Source organism: Phyllobates terribilis, unplaced genomic scaffold, assembly GCF_046119375.1.
Source record: "Phyllobates terribilis strain yellow unplaced genomic scaffold, ASM4611937v1 Scaffold_11__3_contigs__length_659146591, whole genome shotgun sequence".
Taxonomy (NCBI): Eukaryota; Metazoa; Chordata; class Amphibia; order Anura; family Dendrobatidae; genus Phyllobates; species Phyllobates terribilis.
In genome coordinates, this window is record NW_027362771.1 from 4985085 (window position 1) to 5005367 (window position 20283).

Sequence of the window (20283 nt, forward strand, 5' to 3'; positions counted from 1 at the left end):
TGCGTTCCGCCATTACTCATATACCAAAAATGGTTGAAGGTAACAGGACTTTTTTCAATGGCTATAATCAATGAATAATGTCAATGCACAAACAGTTATTTCTCTGCTTTGAAAAGTAAAGTTCTGAAATTTTTTTATTTTCCTGCTCCTTTTAGCATGCTAAAGAAGATTCAAAGAGGGTGAGCCGGTATCTGTTTGCGTTCAGCCAATACCTTCAACCATTTCTGGTATATGAGTAACAGGACGGTTTTCAATGGCTAAAATCAATGAATGATGTCATTGCACAAACAGTCATTTCTCTGCTTGGAAAGGTGGAATTCTGACATTTTTTGCTTTTTCCTCCTCCTTTTAACATGCTAAAGAATATTCAAAGAGGGTGAGCTAGTATCTGTTTGCGTTCAGCCAATACCTTCAACCATTTCTGGTATATGAGTACAGGTCGGTTTTCAATTACTAAAATCAATGAATAATGTCATTACACAAACAGTCATTTCTCAGCATGGAAAGGTGGAATTCTGAAATTTTTTGCTTTTTCCTGCTCCTTTTAGCATGCTAAAGAAGATTCGAAGAGGTTGAGTTGCTATCTGTTTGTGTTCAGCCAATACCTTCAACGATTTCTGGTATATGAGTAACAGGACGTTTTTCAATGGCTATAATCAATGAATAATGTCAATGCACAAACAGTTATTTCTCTGCTTTGAAAGGTAAAATTCTGAAATTGTTTTCTTTTCCTGCTCCTTTTAGCATGCTAAAGAAGATTCAAAGAGGGTGAGCTGCTATCTGTTTGTGTTCAGCCAACACCCTCTACCATTTCTGGTATATGAGTAACAGGACAGTTTTCAATGGCTAAAATCAATCAATAATGTCACTGCGCAAACAGTCATTTCTCTGCTTGGAAAGGTGGAATTCTGAATGTTTTTGCTTTTGCTGCTCCTTTTAGCATGCTAAAGAAGATTTAAAGAGGGAGAGCTGCTATCTGTTTCTGTTGAGCCAATACCTTCAACCATTTCTGGTATATGAGTAACAGGAAGGTTTTCAATGGCTAAAATCAATGAATAATGTCATTGTACAAACAGTCAATTCTCTGCTTGGAAAGGTGGAATTCTGAAATTTTTTGCTTTTTTTGCTCCTTTTAGCATGATAAAGAAGATTCAAAGAGGGTGAGCTGCTATCTGTTTGTGTTCAAGCCAATACCTTCAACCTTTTCTTGTATATCAGTAACAGCACGTTTTTCAATGGCTAAAATCAATGAATAACGTCATTGCACAAACAGTCAATTCTCTGCTTGGAAAGGTGGAATTCTGAAATTTTTTTGCTTTTTCTTACTCCTTTTAGCATGATGAAGAAGATTCAAAGAGGTTGAGCTGCTATCTGTTTGTGTTCAAGCCAATACCTTCAACCATTTCTGGTATATGAGTAACAGGACATTTTTCAATGGCTATAATCAATGAATAATGTCAATGCACAAACAGTTATTTCTCTGCTTTGAAAGGTAAAATTCTGAAATTGTTTTCTTTTTATGCTCCTTTTAGCATGCTAAAGAAGATTCAAAGAGGGTGAGCTGCTATCTGTTTGCGTTCAGCCAACACCTTCAACCATTTATGGAATATGAGTAACAGGACAGTTTTCAATGGCTAAAATCAATCAATAATGTCACTGCGCAAACAGTCATTTCTCTGCTTGGAAAGGTGGAATTCTGAATGTTTTTGCTTTTGCTGCTCCTTTTAGCATGCTAAAGAAGATTTAAAGAGGGAGAGCTGCTATCTGTTTCTGTTGAGCCAATACCTTCAACCATTTCTGGTATATGAGTAAAAGGAAGGTTTTCAATGGCTAAAATCAATGAATAATGTCATTGCACAAACAGTCAATTCTCTGCTTGGAAAGGTGGAATTCTGAAATTTTTTGCTTTTTTTGCTCCTTTTAGCATGATAAAGAAGATTCAAAGAGGGTGAGCTGCTATCTGTTTGTGTTCAAGCCAATACCTTCAACCTTTTCTTGTATATCAGTAACAGCACGTTGTTCAATGGCTAAAATCAATGAATAACGTCATTGCACAAACAGTCAATTCTCTGCTTGGAAAGGTGGAATTTTGAAATTTTTTTGCTTTTTCTTACACCTTTTAGCATGATAAAGAAGATTCAAAGAGGTTGAGCTGCTATCTGTTTGTGTTCAAGCCAATACCTTCAACCATTTCTGGTATATGAGTAACAGGACGGTATTCAATGGCTAAAATCAATGAATAATGTCATTGCACAAACAGTCATTTCTGTGCTTTGAAAGATGGAATTCTTAAATTGTTTGCTTTTTCCTGTTCCATTTAGCATGCTAAAGAAGATTCAAAGAGGGTGAGCTGCTATCTGTTTGCTTTCAGCCAATACCTTCAACCATTTCTTGTACATGAGAAACAGGACGTTTTTCAATGGCTAAAATCAGTGAATAATGTCATTGATCAGTCATTTCTCTACTTTGAAAGGTGGACTCCTGAAATTTTTTGCTTTTTCCTGCTCCTTTAAGCATGCTAAAGAAGATTCAAAGAGGGTGAGCTGGTATTTGTTTGCGTTCAGTCAATACCTTCAACCATTTCTGGTATATGAGTAACAGGATGGTTTTCAATGGCTAAAATCAATGAATGAGGTCATTGCACAAACAGTCATTTCTCTGCTTGGAAAGGTGGAATTCTGAAATTTTTTGATTTTTCCTCCTCCTTTAAGCATGCTAAAGAAGATTCAAAGAGGGTGAGCTGGTATTTGTTTGCGTTCAGCCAATACCTTCAACCATTTCTCGTATATGAGTAACAGGACGGTTTTCAATGACTAAAATCAATGAATAATGTCATTACACAAACAGTCATTTCTCAGCATGGAAAGGTGGATTTCTGAAATGTTTTGCTTTTTTCTGCTCCTTTTAGCATGCTAATGAAGATTCGAAGAGGTTGAGTTGCTATCTGTCTGTGTTCAGCCAATACCTTCAACGATTTCTGGTATATGAGTAACAGGACGTTTTTCAATGGCTATAATCAATGAATAATGTTAAAGCACAAACAGTTATTTCTCTGCTTTGAAAGGTAAAATTCTGAAATTGTTTTCATTTCCTGCTCCTTTTAGCATGCTAAAGAAGATTCAAAGAGGGTGAGCTGGTATTTTTTTGCGTTCAGCCAATACCTTCAACCATTTCTCGTATATGAGTAACAGGACGGTTTTCAATGACTAAAATCAATGAATAATGTCATTACACAAACAGTCATTTCTCAGCATGGAAAGGTGGATTTCTGAAATGTTTTGCTTTTTTCTGCTCCTTTTAGCATGCTAAAGAATATTCAAAGAGGGAGAGCTCCTATCTGTTTGCGTTCAGCCAACACCTTCAACCATTTCTGGTATATGAGTAACAGGACGGTTTTCAATGACTAAAATCAATGAATAATGTCATTGCACAAACAGTCATTTCTCTGCTTGGAAAGGTGGAATTCTGAATTTTTTGCTCTTTCCTGCTCCTTCTAGCATACTAAAGAAGATTCAAAGAGGGTGAGCCAGTATCTGTTTGCGTTCAGCCAATACCTTCAACCATTTCTGGTATATGAGTAACAGGACGGTTTTCAATGGCTAAAATCAATGAATAAGGTCATGCACAAACAGTCATTTCTCTGCTTGGAAAGGTGGAATTCTGAAATTTTTTGCTTTTTCCTCCTCATTTAAGCATGCTAAAGAAGATTCAAAGAGGGTGAGCTGGTATTTGTTTACGTTCAGCCAATACCTTTAACCATTTCTTGTATATGAGCAACAGGACGTTTTTCAATGACTAAAATCAATGAATAATGTCATTGCACAAACAGTAATTTCTCTGCTTTGAAAGATGGAATTCTGAAATTCTTTGCTTTTTCCTGTTCCTTTTAGCATGCTAAAGAAGATTCAAAGAGGGTGAGCTGCTATATGTTTGCGTTCCGCCAATACTCATATACCAAAAATGGTTGAAGGTAACAGGACTTTTTTCAATGGCTATAATCAATGAATAATGTCAATGCACAAACAGTTATTTCTCTGCTTTGAAAAGTAAAGTTCTGAAATTTTTTTATTTTCCTGCTCCTTTTAGCATGCTAAAGAAGATTCAAAGAGGGTGAGCCGGTATCTGTTTGCGTTCAGCCAATACCTTCAACCATTTCTGGTATATGAGTAACAGGACGGTTTTCAATGGCTAAAATCAATGAATGATGTCATTGCACAAACAGTCATTTCTCTGCTTGGAAAGGTGGAATTCTGACATTTTTTGCTTTTTCCTCCTCCTTTTAACATGCTAAAGAATATTCAAAGAGGGTGAGCTAGTATCTGTTTGCGTTCAGCCAATACCTTCAACCATTTCTGGTATATGAGTACAGGTCGGTTTTCAATTACTAAAATCAATGAATAATGTCATTACACAAACAGTCATTTCTCAGCATGGAAAGGTGGAATTCTGAAATTTTTTGCTTTTTCCTGCTCCTTTTAGCATGCTAAAGAAGATTCGAAGAGGTTGAGTTGCTATCTGTTTGTGTTCAGCCAATACCTTCAACGATTTCTGGTATATGAGTAACAGGACGTTTTTCAATGGCTATAATCAATGAATAATGTCAATGCACAAACAGTTATTTCTCTGCTTTGAAAGGTAAAATTCTGAAATTGTTTTCTTTTCCTGCTCCTTTTAGCATGCTAAAGAAGATTCAAAGAGGGTGAGCTGCTATCTGTTTGTGTTCAGCCAACACCCTCTACCATTTCTGGTATATGAGTAACAGGACAGTTTTCAATGGCTAAAATCAATCAATAATGTCACTGCGCAAACAGTCATTTCTCTGCTTGGAAAGGTGGAATTCTGAATGTTTTTGCTTTTGCTGCTCCTTTTAGCATGCTAAAGAAGATTTAAAGAGGGAGAGCTGCTATCTGTTTCTGTTGAGCCAATACCTTCAACCATTTCTGGTATATGAGTAACAGGAAGGTTTTCAATGGCTAAAATCAATGAATAATGTCATTGTACAAACAGTCAATTCTCTGCTTGGAAAGGTGGAATTCTGAAATTTTTTGCTTTTTTTGCTCCTTTTAGCATGATAAAGAAGATTCAAAGAGGGTGAGCTGCTATCTGTTTGTGTTCAAGCCAATACCTTCAACCTTTTCTTGTATATCAGTAACAGCACGTTTTTCAATGGCTAAAATCAATGAATAACGTCATTGCACAAACAGTCAATTCTCTGCTTGGAAAGGTGGAATTCTGAATTTTTTTTGCTTTTTCTTACTCCTTTTAGCATGATAAAGAAGATTCAAAGAGGTTGAGCTGCTATCTGTTTGTGTTCAAGCCAATACCTTCAACCATTTCTGGTATATGAGTAACAGGACATTTTTCAATGGCTATAATCAATGAATAATGTCAATGCACAAACAGTTATTTCTCTGCTTTGAAAGGTAAAATTCTGAAATTGTTTTCTTTTTATGCTCCTTTTAGCATGCTAAAGAAGATTCAAAGAGGGTGAGCTGCTATCTGTTTGCGTTCAGCCAACACCTTCAACCATTTATGGAATATGAGTAACAGGACAGTTTTCAATGGCTAAAATCAATCAATAATGTCACTGCGCAAACAGTCATTTCTCTGCTTGGAAAGGTGGAAATCTGAATGTTTTTGCTTTTGCTGCTCCTTTTAGCATGCTAAAGAAGATTTAAAGAGGGAGAGCTGCTATCTGTTTCTGTTAAGCCAATACCTTCAACCATTTCTGGTATATGAGTAACAGGAAGGTTTTCAATGGCTAAAATCAATGAATAATGTCATTGCACAAACAGTCAATTCTCTGCTTGGAAAGGTGGAATTCTGAAATTTTTTGCTTTTTTTGCTCCTTTTAGCATGATAAAGAAGATTCAAAGAGGGTGAGCTGCTATCTGTTTGTGTTCAAGCCAATACCTTCAACCTTTTCTTGTATATCAGTAACAGCACGTTGTTCAATGGCTAAAATCAATGAATAACGTCATTGCACAAACAGTCAATTCTCTGCTTGGAAAGGTGGAATTTTGAAATTTTTTTGCTTTTTCTTACACCTTTTAGCATGATAAAGAAGATTCAAAGAGGTTGAGCTGCTATCTGTTTGTGTTCAAGCCAATACCTTCAACCATTTCTGGTATATGAGTAACAGGACGGTATTCAATGGCTAAAATCAATGAATAATGTCATTGCACAAACAGTCATTTCTGTGCTTTGAAAGATGGAATTCTTAAATTGTTTGCTTTTTCCTGTTCCATTTAGCATGCTAAAGAAGATTCAAAGAGGGTGAGCTGCTATCTGTTTGCTTTCAGCCAATACCTTCAACCATTTCTTGTACATGAGAAACAGGACGTTTTTCAATGGCTAAAATCAGTGAATAATGTCATTGATCAGTCATTTCTCTACTTTGAAAGGTGGACTCCTGAAATTTTTTGCTTTTTCCTGCTCCTTTAAGCATGCTAAAGAAGATTCAAAGAGGGTGAGCTGGTATTTGTTTGCGTTCAGTCAATACCTTCAACCATTTCTGGTATATGAGTAACAGGACGGTTTTCAATGGCTAAAATCAATGAATGAGGTCATTGCACAAACAGTCATTTCTCTGCTTGGAAAGGTGGAATTCTGAAATTTTTTGATTTTTCCTCCTCCTTTAAGCATGCTAAAGAAGATTCAAAGAGGGTGAGCTGGTATTTGTTTGCGTTCAGCCAATACCTTCAACCATTTCTCGTATATGAGTAACAGGACGGTTTTCAATGACTAAAATCAATGAATAATGTCATTACACAAACAGTCATTTCTCAGCATGGAAAGGTGGATTTCTGAAATGTTTTGCTTTTTTCTGCTCCTTTTAGCATGCTAATGAAGATTCGAAGAGGTTGAGTTGCTATCTGTCTGTGTTCAGCCAATACCTTCAACGATTTCTGGTATATGAGTAACAGGACGTTTTTCAATGGCTATAATCAATGAATAATGTTAATGCACAAACAGTTATTTCTCTGCTTTGAAAGGTAAAATTCTGAAATTGTTTTCATTTCCTGCTCCTTTTAGCATGCTAAAGAAGATTCAAAGAGGGTGAGCTGGTATTTTTTTGCATTCAGCCAATACCTTCAACCATTTCTCGTATATGAGTAACAGGACGGTTTTCAATGACTAAAATCAATGAATAATGTCATTACACAAACAGTCATTTCTCAGCATGGAAAGGTGGATTTCTGAAATGTTTTGCTTTTTTCTGCTCCTTTTAGCATGCTAAAGAATATTCAAAGAGGGAGAGCTCCTATCTGTTTGCGTTCAGCCAACACCTTCAACCATTTCTGGTATATGAGTAACAGGACGGTTTTCAATGACTAAAATCAATGAATAATGTCATTGCACAAACAGTCATTTCTCTGCTTGGAAAGGTGGAATTCTGAATTTTTTGCTCTTTCCTGCTCCTTCTAGCATACTAAAGAAGATTCAAAGAGGGTGAGCCAGTATCTGTTTGCGTTCAGCCAATACCTTCAACCATTTCTGGTATATGAGTAACAGGACGGTTTTCAATGGCTAAAATCAATGAATGAGGTCATTGCACAAACAGTCACTTCTCTGCTTGGAAAGGTGGAATTCTGAAATTTTTTGCTTTTTCCTCCTCATTTAAGCATGCTAAAGAAGATTCAAAGAGGGTGAGCTGGTATTTGTTTACGTTCAGCCAATACCTTTATCCATTTCTTGTATATGAGCAACAGGACGTTTTTCAATGACTAAAATCAATGAATAATGTCATTGCACAAACAGTAATTTCTCTGCTTTGAAAGATGGAATTCTGAAATTCTTTGCTTTTTCCTGTTCCTTTTAGCATGCTAAAGAAGATTCAAAGAGGGTGAGCTGCTATATGTTTGCGTTCCGCCAATACTCATATACCAAAAATGGTTGAAGGTAACAGGACTTTTTTCAATGGCTATAATCAATGAATAATGTCAATGCACAAACAGTTATTTCTCTGCTTTGAAAGGTAAAGTTCTGAAATTTTTTTATTTTCCTGCTCCTTTTAGCATGCTAAAGAAGATTCAAAGAGGGTGAGCCGGTATCTGTTTGCGTTCAGCCAATACCTTCAACCATTTCTGGTATATGAGTAACAGGACGGTTTTCAATGGCTAAAATCAATGAATGATGTCATTGCACAAACAGTCATTTCTCTGCTTGGAAAGGTGGAATTCTGACATTTTTTGCTTTTTCCTCCTCCTTTTAACATGCTAAAGAATATTCAAAGAGGGTGAGCTAGTATCTGTTTGCGTTCAGCCAATACCTTCAACCATTTCTGGTATATGAGTACAGGTCGGTTTTCAATTACTAAAATCAATGAATAATGTCATTACACAAACAGTCATTTCTCAGCATGGAAAGGTGGAATTCTGAAATTTTTTGCTTTTTCCTGCTCCTTTTAGCATGCTAAAGAAGATTCGAAGAGGTTGAGTTGCTATCTGTTTGTGTTCAGCCAATACCTTCAACGATTTCTGGTATATGAATAACAGGGCGTTTTTCAATGGCTATAATCAATGAATAATGTCAATGCACAAACAGTTATTTCTCTGCTTTGAAAGGTAAAATTCTGAAATTGTTTTCTTTTCCTGCTCCTTTTAGCATGCTAAAGAAGATTCAAAGAGGGTGAGCTGCTATCTGTTTGTGTTCAGCCAACACCCTCTACCATTTCTGGTATATGAGTAACAGGACAGTTTTCAATGGCTAAAATCAATCAATAATGTCACTGCACAAACAGTCATTTCTCTGCTTGGAAAGGTGGAATTCTGAATGTTTTTGCTTTTGCTGCTCCTTTTAGCATGCTAAAGAAGATTTAAAGAGGGAGAGCTGCTATCTGTTTCTGTTGAGCAAATACCTTCAACCATTTCTGGTATATGAGTAACAGGAAGGTTTTCAATGGCTAAAATCAATGAATAATGTCATTGTACAAACAGTCAATTCTCTGCTTGGAAAGGTGGAATTCTGAAATTTTTTGCTTTTTTTGCTCCTTTTAGCATGATAAAGAAGATTCAAAGAGGGTGAGCTGCTATCTGTTTGTGTTCAAGCCAATACCTTCAACCTTTTCTTGTATATCAGTAACAGCACGTTTTTCAATGGCTAAAATCAATGAATAACGTCATTGCACAAACAGTCAATTCTCTGCTTGGAAAGGTGGAATTCTGAAATTTTTTTGCTTTTTCTTACTCCTTTTAGCATGATAAAGAAGATTCAAAGAGGTTGAGCTGCTATCTGTTTGTGTTCAAGCCAATACCTTCAACCATTTCTGGTATATGAGTAACAGGACGGTATTCAATGGCTAAAATCAATGAATAATGTCATTGCACAAACAGTCATTTCTGTGCTTTGAAAGATGGAATTCTTAAATTGTTTGCTTTTTCCTGTTCCATTTAGCATGCTAAAGAAGATTCAAAGAGGGTGAGCTGCTATCTGTTTGCTTTCAGCCAATACCTTCAACCATTTCTTGTACATGAGAAACAGGACGTTTTTCAATGGCTAAAATCAATGAATAATGTGATTGCTCAGTCATTTCTCTACTTTGAAAGGTGGACTCCTGAAATTTTTTGCTTTTTCCTGCTCCTTTAAGCATGCTAAAGAAGATTCAAAGAGGTTGAGCTGGTATTTGTTTGCGTTCAGTCAATACCTTCAACCATTTCTGGTATATGAGTAACAGGACGGTTTTCAATGGCTAAAATCAATGAATGAGGTCATTGCACAAACAGTCATTTCTCTGCTTGGAAAGGTGGAATTCTGAAATTTTTTGATTTTTCCTCCTCCTTTAAGCATGCTAAAGAAGATTCAAAGAGGGTGAGCTGGTATTTGTTTGCGTTCAGCCAATACCTTCAACCATTTCTCGTATATGAGTAACAGGACGGTTTTCAATGACTAAAATCAATGAATAATGTCATTACACAAACAGTCATTTCTCAGCATGGAAAGGTGGATTTCTGAAATGTTTTGCTTTTTTCTGCTCCTTTTAGCATGCTAATGAAGATTCGAAGAGGTTGAGTTGCTATCTGTCTGTGTTCAGCCAATACCTTCAACGATTTCTGGTATATGAGTAACAGGACGTTTTTCAATGGCTATAATCAATGAATAATGTTAATGCACAAACAGTTATTTCTCTGCTTTGAAAGGTAAAATTCTGAAATTGTTTTCATTTCCTGCTCCTTTTAGCATGCTAAAGAAGATTCAAAGAGGGTGAGCTGGTATTTTTTTGCGTTCAGCCAATACCTTCAACCATTTCTCGTATATGAGTAACAGGACGGTTTTCAATGACTAAAATCAATGAATAATGTCATTACACAAACAGTCATTTCTCAGCATGGAAAGGTGGATTTCTGAAATGTTTTGCTTTTTTCTGCTCCTTTTAGCATGCTAAAGAATATTCAAAGAGGGAGAGCTCCTATCTGTTTGCGTTCAGCCAACACCTTCAACCATTTCTGGTATATGAGCAACAGGACGGTTTTCAATGACTAAAATCAATGAATAATGTCATTGCACAAACAGTCATTTCTCTGCTTGGAAAGGTGGAATTCTGAATTTTTTGCTCTTTCCTGCTCCTTCTAGCATACTAAAGAAGATTCAAAGAGGGTGAGCCAGTATCTGTTTGCGTTCAGCCAATACCTTCAACCATTTCTGGTATATGAGTAACAGGACGGTTTTCAATGGCTAAAATCAATGAATGAGGTCATTGCACAAACAGTAATTTCTCTGCTTTGAAAGATGGAATTCTGAAATTCTTTGCTTTTTCCTGTTCCTTTTAGCATGCTAAAGAAGATTCAAAGAGGGTGAGCTGCTATATGTTTGCGTTCAGCCAATACCTTTAACCATTTCTTGTATATGAGCAACAGGACGTTTTTCAATGACTAAAATCAATGAATAATGTCATTGCACAAACAGTAATTTCTCTGCTTTGAAAGATGGAATTCTGAAATTCTTTGCTTTTTCCTGTTCCTTTTAGCATGCTAAAGAAGATTCAAAGAGGGTGAGCTGCTATATGTTTGCGTTCCGCCAATACTCATATACCAAAAATGGTTGAAGGTAACAGGACTTTTTTTAATGGCTATAATCAATGAATAATGTCAATGCACAAACAGTTATTTCTCTGCTTTGAAAGGTAAAGTTCTGAAATTTTTTTATTTTCCTGCTCCTTTTAGCATGCTAAAGAAGATTCAAAGAGGGTGAGCCGGTATCTGTTTGCGTTCAGCCAATACCTTCAACCATTTCTGGTATATGAGTAACAGGACGGTTTTCAATGGCTAAAATCAATGAATGATGTCATTGCACAAACAGTTATCTCTCTGTTTGGAAAGGTGGAATTCTGACATTTTTTGCTTTTTCCTCCTCCTTTTAGCATGCTAAAGAATATTCAAAGAGGGTGAGCTGGTATCAGTTTGCATTCAGCCAATACCTTCAACCATTTCTGGTATATGAGTACAGGTCGGTTTTCAATTACTAAAATCAGCGAATAATGTCATTACACAAACAGTCATTTCTAAGCATGGAAAGGTGAAATTCTGAAATTTTTTGCTTTTTCCTGCTCCTTTTAGCATGCTAAAGAAGATTCGAAGAGGTTGAGTTGCTATCTGTTTGTGTTCAGCCAATACCTTCAACGATTTCTGGTATATGAGTAACAGGACGTTTTTCAATGGCTATCATCAATGAATAATGTCAATGCACAAACAGTTATTTCTCTGCTTTGAAACGTAAAATTCTGAAATTGTTTTCTTTTCCTGCTCCTTTTAGCATGCTAAGGAAGATTCAAAGAGGGTGAGCTGCTATCTATTTGCGTTCAGCCAACACCCTCTACCATTTCTGGTATATGAGTAACAGGACAGTTTTCAATGGCTAAAATCAATCAATAATGTCACTGCACAAACAGTCGTTTCTCTGCTTGGAAAGGTGGAATTATGAATGTTTTTGCTTTTGCTGCTCCTTTTAGCATGCTAAAGAAGATTTAAAGAGGGAGAGCTGCTATCTGTTTGTGTTGAGCCAATACCTTCATCCATTTCTGGTATATGAGTAACAGGAAGGTTTTCAATGGCTAAAATCAATGAATAATGTCATTGCACAAACAGTCAATTCTCTGCTTGGAAAGGTGGAATTCTGAAATTTTTTGCTTTTTTTGCTCCTTTTAGCATGATAAAGAAGATTCAAAGAGGGTGAGCTGCTATCTGTTTGTGTTCAAGCCCATACCTTCAACCTTTTCTGGTATATCAGTAACAGCACGTTTTTCAATGGCTAAAATCAATGAATAACGTCATTGCACAAACAGTCAATTCTCTGCTTTGAAAGTTGGAATTCTGAAATTGTTTGCTTTTTCTTGTTCCATTTAGCATGCTAAAGAAGATTCAAAGAGGGTGAGCTGCTATCTGTTTGCGTTCAGCCAATACCTTCAACCATTTCTTGTACATGAGTAACTGGACGTTTTTCAATGGCTAAAATCAATGAATAATGTGATTGCTCAGTCATTTCTCTACTTTAAAAGGTGGACTTCTGAAATTTTTTGCTTTTTCCTGCTCCTTGTAGCATGCTAAAGAAGATTCAAAGAGGGTGAGCTGCTATCTGTTTGCGTTCAACCAATACCTTCAACCATTTTTGGTACATGAGTAACAGGACGTTTTTCAATGGCTATAATCAATGAATAATGTCAATGCACAAACAATTATTTCTCTGCTTTAAAAGGTAAAATTCTAAAATTGTTTTCATTTCCTGCTCCATTTAGCATGCTAAAGAATATTCAAAGAGGGTGAGCTCCTATCTGTTTGCGTTCAGCCAACACCTTCAACCATTTCTGGTATATGAGTAACAGGACGGTTTTCAATGACTAAAATCAATGAATAATGTCATTGCACAAACAGTCATTTCTCAGCATGGAAAGGTGGAATTCTGAAATTTTTTGCTTTTTTCTGCTCCTTTTAGCATGCTAATGAAGATTCGAAGAGGTTGAGTTGCTATCTGTTTGTGTTCAGCCAATACCTTCAACGATTTCTGGTATATGAGTAACAGGACGTTTTTCAATGGCTATAATCAATGAATAATGTTAATGCACAAACAGTTATTTCTCTGCTTTGAAAGGTAAAATTCTGAAATTGCTTTCATTTCCTGCTCCTTTTAGCATGCTAAAGAAGATTCAAAGAGGGTGAGCTGGTATTTGTTTACGTTCAGCCAATACCTTCAACCATTTCTCGTATATGAGTAACAGGACGGTTTTCAATGACTAAAATCAATGAATAATGTTATTACACAAACAGTCATTTCTCAGCATGGAAAGGTGGATTTCTGAAATGTTTTGCTTTTTTCTGCTCCTTTTAGCATGCTAAAGAATATTCAAAGAGGGTGAGCTCCTATCTGTTTGTGTTCAGCCAACACCTTCAACCATTTCTGGTATATGAGTAACAGGACGGTTTTCAATGACTAAAATCAATGAATAATGTCATTGCAGAAACAGTCATTTCTCTGCTTAGAAAGGTGGAATTCTGAATTTTTTTGCTCTTTCCTGCTCCTTTTAGCATTCTAAAGAAGATTCAAAGAGGGTGAGCCAGTATCTGTTTGCGTTCAGCCAATACCTTCAACCATTTCTGGTATATGAGTAACAGGACGGTTTTCAATGGCTAAAATCAATGAATGATGTCATTGCACAAACAGTCATTTCTCTGCTTGGAAAGGTGGAATTCTGAAATTTTTTGCTTTTTCCTCCTCCTTTTAGCATGCTAAAGAAGATTCAAAGAGGGTGAGCTGGTATTTGTTTGCGTTCAGCCAATACCTTCAACCATTTCTGGTATATGAGTAACAGGACGGTTTTCAATGACTAAAATCAATGAATAATGTCATTACACAAACAGTCATTTCTCAGCATGGAAAGGTGGAATTCTAAAATTTTTTGCTTTTTCCTGCTCCATTTAGCATGCTAAAGAAGATTCGAAGAGGTTGAGTTGCTATCTTTTTGTGTTCAGCCAATACCTTCAACGATTTTTGGTATATGAGTAACAGGACTTTTTCAATGGCTATAATCAATGAATAATGTCAATGCACAAACAGATATTTCTCTGCTTGGAAAGGTGGAATTCTGATTTTTTTTGCTTTTTCCTGCTCCTTTTAGCATGCTAAAGAAGATTCAAAGAGGGTGAGCTGCTATCGGTTTGTGTTGAGCCAATTCCTTCAACCATTTCTGGTATATGAGTAACAGGATGGTTTTCAATGGCTAAAATCAATGAATAATGTCAATGCACAAACAGTCAATTCTCTGATTGGAAAGGTGGAATTCTGAATTTTTTTGCTTTTCTTGCTCCTTTTAGCATGCCAAAGAAGATTCAAAGAGGGTGAGCTGCTATCTGTTGTGTTTAGCCAATATCTTCTACCATTTCTGGTATATGAGTGACAGGACGGTTTTCAATGGCTAAAATCAATGAATAATGTCATTACACAAACAGTCATTTCTCTGCTTGGAAAGGTGGAATTATGATTTTTTTTGTTTGTTTTCCTGCTCCTTTTAGCATGCTAAGGAAGATTCAAAGAGGGTGAGCTGCTATCTGTTTGTGTTCAAGCCCATACCTTCAACCTTTTCTGGTATATCAGTAACAGCACGTTTTTCAATGGCTAAAATCAATGAATAACGTCATTGCACAAACAGTCAATTCTCTGCTTTGAAAGTTGGAATTCTGAAATTGTTTGCTTTTTCTTGTTCCATTTAGCATGCTAAAGAAGATTCAAAGAGGGTGAGCTGCTATCTGTTTGCGTTCAGCCAATACCTTCAACCATTTCTTGTACATGAGTAACTGGACGTTTTTCAATGGCTAAAATCAATGAATAATGTGATTGCTCAGTCATTTCTCTACTTTAAAAGGTGGACTTCTGAAATTTTTTGCTTTTTCCTGCTCCTTGTAGCATGCTAAAGAAGATTCAAAGAGGGTGAGCTGCTATCTGTTTGCGTTCAACCAATACCTTCAACTATTTTTGGTACATGAGTAACAGGACGTTTTTCAATGGCTATAATCAATGAATAATGTCAATGCACAAACAATTATTTCTCTGCTTTAAAAGGTAAAATTCTGAAATTGTTTTCATTTCCTGCTCCTTTTAGCATGCTAAAGAAGATTCAAAGAGGGTGAGCTCCTATCTGTTTGCGTTCAGCCAACACCTTCAACCATTTCTGGTATATGAGTAACAGGACGGTTTTCAATGACTAAAATCAATGAATAATGTCATTGCACAAACAGTCATTTCTCAGCATGGAAAGGTGGAATTCTGAAATTTTTTGCTTTTTTCTGCTCCTTTTAGCATGCTAATGAAGATTCGAAGAGGTTGAGTTGCTATCTGTTTGTGTTCAGCCAATACCTTCAACGATTTCTGGTATATGAGTAACAGGACGTTTTTCAATGGCTATAATCAATGAATAATGTTAATGCACAAACAGTTATTTCTCTGCTTTGAAAGGTAAAATTCTGAAATTGCTTTCATTTCCTGCTCCTTTTAGCATGCTAAAGAAGATTCAAAGAGGGTGAGCTGGTATTTGTTTACGTTCAGCCAATACCTTCAACCATTTCTCGTATATGAGTAACAGGACGGTTTTCAATGACTAAAATCAATGAATAATGTTATTACACAAACAGTCATTTCTCAGCATGGAAAGGTGGATTTCTGAAATGTTTTGCTTTTTTCTGCTCCTTTTAGCATGCTAAAGAATATTCAAAGAGGGTGAGCTCCTATCTGTTTGTGTTCAGCCAACACCTTCAACCATTTCTGGTATATGAGTAACAGGACGGTTTTCAATGACTAAAATCAATGAATAATGTCATTGCAGAAACAGTCATTTCTCTGCTTAGAAAGGTGGAATTCTGAATTTTTTTGCTCTTTCCTGCTCCTTTTAGCATTCTAAAGAAGATTCAAAGAGGGTGAGCCAGTATCTGTTTGCGTTCAGCCAATACCTTCAACCATTTCTGGTATATGAGTAACAGGACGGTTTTCAATGGCTAAAATCAATGAATGATGTCATTGCACAAACAGTCATTTCTCTGCTTGGAAAGGTGGAATTCTGAAATTTTTTGCTTTTTCCTCCTCCTTTTAGCATGCTAAAGAAGATTCAAAGAGGGTGAGCTGGTATTTGTTTGCGTTCAGCCAATACCTTCAACCATTTCTGGTATATGAGTAACAGGACGGTTTTCAATGACTAAAATCAATGAATAATGTCATTACACAAACAGTCGTTTCTCAGCATGGAAAGGTGGAATTCTAAAATTTTTTGCTTTTTCCTGCTCCATTTAGCATGCTAAAGAAGATTCGAAGAGGTTGAGTTGCTATCTGTTTGTGTTCAGCCAATACCTTCAACGATTTTTGGTATATGAGTAACAGGACTTTTTCAATGGCTATAATCAATGAATAATGTCAATGCACAAACAGATATTTCTCTGCTTGGAAAGGTGGAATTCTGATTTTTTTTGCTTTTTCCTGCTCCTTTTAGCATGCTAAAGAAGATTCAAAGAGGGTGAGCTGCTATCGGTTTGTGTTGAGCCAATTCCTTCAACCATTTCTGGTATATGAGTAACAGGATGGTTTTCAATGGCTAAAATCAATGAATAATGTCAATGCACAAACAGTCAATTCTCTGATTGGAAAGGTGGAATTCTGAATTTTTTTGCTTTTCTTGCTCCTTTTAGCATGCCAAAGAAGATTCAAAGAGGGTGAGCTGCTATCTGTTGTGTTTAGCCAATATCTTCTACCATTTCTGGTATATGAGTGACAGGACGGTTTTCAATGGCTAAAATCAATGAATAATGTCATTACACAAACAGTCATTTCTCTGCTTGGAAAGGTGGAATTATGATTTTTTTTGTTTGTTTTCCTGCTCCTTTTAGCATGCTAAGGAAGATTCAAAGAGGGTGAGCTGCTATCTGTTTGTGTTCAGCCAATACCTTCTACCATTTCTGGTATATGAGTATCAGGACGGTTTTCAATGGCTAAAATCAATGAATAATGTCATTGCACAAACAGTCATTTCTCTGCTTGGAAAGGTGGAATTCTGAAATTTTTAGTTTTTTCTTGCTCCTTTTAGCATGATAAAGAAGATTCAAAGATGGTGAGCTGCTATCTGTTTGTGTTCAAGCCAATACCTTCAACCTTTTCTGGTATATCAGTAACAGCACGTTTTTCAATAGCTAAATTCAATGAATAACGTCATTGCACAAACAGTCAATTCTCTGCTTGGAAAGGTGTAAATCTGAAATTTTTTGCTTTTTCTTGCTCCTTTTAGCATGACAAAGAATATTCAAAGAGGGTGAGCTGCTATCTGTTTGTGTTCAAGCCAATACCTTCAACAATTTCAGGTATATGAGTAACAGGACGTTTTTCAATGGCTAAGATCAATGAATAACGTCATTGCACAAAGTCATTTCTCTGCTTGGAAAAGTGGAATTCTGAAATTCTTTCCTTTTTCCTCCTCCTTTTAGCATGCTAAAGAAGATTCAAAGAGGGTGAGCTGCTATCTGTTTGCGTTCAGCCAATACCTTCAACCATTTTTGGTATATGAGTAACAGAACGTTTTTCAATGGCTATAATCAATGAATAATGTCAATGCACAAACAGTTATTTCTCTGCTTTGAAAGGTAAAATTCTGAAATTGTTTACTTTTCCTGCTCCTTTTAGCATGCTAAAGAAGATTCAAAGAGGGTGAGCTGCTATCTGTTTGCGTTCAGCCAACACCTTCTACCATTTCTGGTATATGAGTAACAGGACGGTTTTCAATGGCTAATATCAATCAATAATGTCATTGCACAAACAGTCATTTCTCTGCTTGGAAAGGTGGATTTCTGAGTTTTTTTGCTTTTCCCTGCTTCTTTTAGCATGCTAAAGAAGATTCAAAGAGGGTGAGCTGCTGTCTGTTTGTGTTGAGCCAATACCTTCAACCATTTCTGGTATATGAGTAACAGGACGGTTTTCAATGGCTAAAATCAATGAATAATGTGATTGCACAAACAGTCAATTCTCTGTTTGGAAAGGTGGAATTCTGAAATTTTTTGCTTTTTCTTGCTCCTTTTAGCATTCTAAAGAAGATTCAAAGAGGATGAGCAGGTATCTGTTTGCGTTCAGCCAATACCTTCAACCATGTCTGATATATAAGTAACAGGACTGTTTTCAATGGATAAAATCAATGAATAATGTCATAGCACAAATAGTCATTTCTCTGCTTAGAAAGGTGGAATTCTGAAATTTTTTGCTTTTTCCTGCTCCTTTTAGCATGCTAAACAAGATTCAAAGAGGGTGAGCTGCTATCTGTTTGTGTTCAGCCAATACCTTCAACCATTTCTGGTATATGAGTAACAGGATGGTTTTCAATGGCTAAAATCAGTGAATAATGTCATTGCACAAACAGTCATTTCTCTGCTTGGAAAGGTGGAATTCTGAAATGTTTTGCTTTTCCCTCCTCCTTTTAGCATGCTAAAGAAGATTCAAAGAGGGTGAGCTGATATCTGTTTGTGTTCAAGCCCATACCTTTAACCATTTCTGGTATATGAGTAACAGGACGTTTTTCAATGGCTAAAATCAATGAATAATGTCATTGCACAAACAGTCATTTCTCTGCTTGGAAAGTGGAATTCTGAAATTATTTGATTTTCCTGCTCCTTTTAGCATGCTAAAGAAGATTCAAAGAGGGTGAGCTGCTATATGTTTGCGTTCAGCCAATACCTTCAACCATTTCTGATATATGAGTAACAGGACGGTTTTCAATGGCTAAAATCAATGAATAATGTCATTGCACTAACAGTCATTTCTCTGCTTGGAAAGGTGGAATTCTGAAATGTTTTGCTTTTTCCTGCTCTTTTTAGCATGCTAAAGATTTAAAGAGGGTGAGCTGCTATCTGTTTACGTTCAGCCAATACCTTCAACCATTTCTGATATATGAGTAACAGGACGGTTTTCAATGGCTAAAATCAATGAATAATGTCATTGCACAAATAGTCATTTCTCTGCTTGGAAAGGTGGAATTCTGAAATTTTTTGCTTTTTCCTGCTCCTTTTAGCATGCTAAACAAGATTCAAAGAGGGTGAGCTGCTATCTGTTTGAGTTCAGCCAATACCTTCAACCATTTCTGGTATATGAGTAACAGGATGGTTTTCAAACGCTAAAATCAATGAATAATGTCATTGCACAAACAGTCATTTCTCTGCTTGGAAAGGTGGAATTCTGAAATTCTTTGCTTTTTCCTGCTCCTTTTAGCATGCTAAAGAAGATTCAAAGAGGGTGAGCTGATATCTGTTTGAGTTCAAGCCACTACCTTTAACCATTTCCGGTATATGAGTAACAGGACGTTTTTCAAAGGCTAAAATCAATGAATAATATCATTGCACAAACAGTAATTTCTCTGCTTTTAAAGATGGAATTCTGTAATTGTTGCTTTTTACTCCCCCTTTTAGCATGCTAAAGAAGATTCAAAGAGGGTGAGCTGCTATCTGTTTGCGCTCAGCCAATACCTTCAACCATTTCTTGTACATGAGTAACAGGACGTTTTTCAGTGGCTAAAATCAATGAATAATGTCATTGCTCAGTCATTTTTCTGCTTTGAAAGGTGGAATTATGAATTTTTTTGCTTTTTCCTGCTCCTTTTAGCATGCTAGAGAAGATTAAAAGAGGGTGAGCTGCTATATGTATGCGTTCAGCCAATACCTTCAACCATTTCTAGTATATGAGTAACAGGACGGTTTTCAATGGCTAAAATCAATGAATAATGTCATTGCACAAACAGACATTTCTATGCTTGGAAAGGGGGAATTCTGATTTTTTTTGCTTTTTCCTCCTCCTTTTAGCATGCTAAAGAAGATTTAAAGAGGGTGAGATGCTATATGTTTGCGTTTAGCCAATACCTTCAACCATTTCTGATATATGAGTAACAGGATGGTTTTCAATGGCAAAAATCAATGAATAATGTCATTGCACAAACAGTCATTCCTCTACTTGGAATGCTGGAATTCTGAATTTTCTTGCTTTATCCTGCTCCTTCTAGCATTCCAAAGAAGATTCAAAGAGGGTGAGCCGGTATCTGTTTGCGTTCAGCCAATACCTTTAACCATTTATGGTATATGAGTAACAGGATGGTTTTCAATGACTAAAATCAATGAATAAAGTCATTACACAAACATTCATTTCTCAGCATGGAAAGGTGGAATTCTGAAATTTTTTGCTTTTTCCTGCTCACTTTAGCATTCTAAAGAAGATTCAAAGATGGTGAGCAGGTATCTGTTTGCGTTCAGCCAATACCTTCAACTATTTCTGGTATATGAGTAA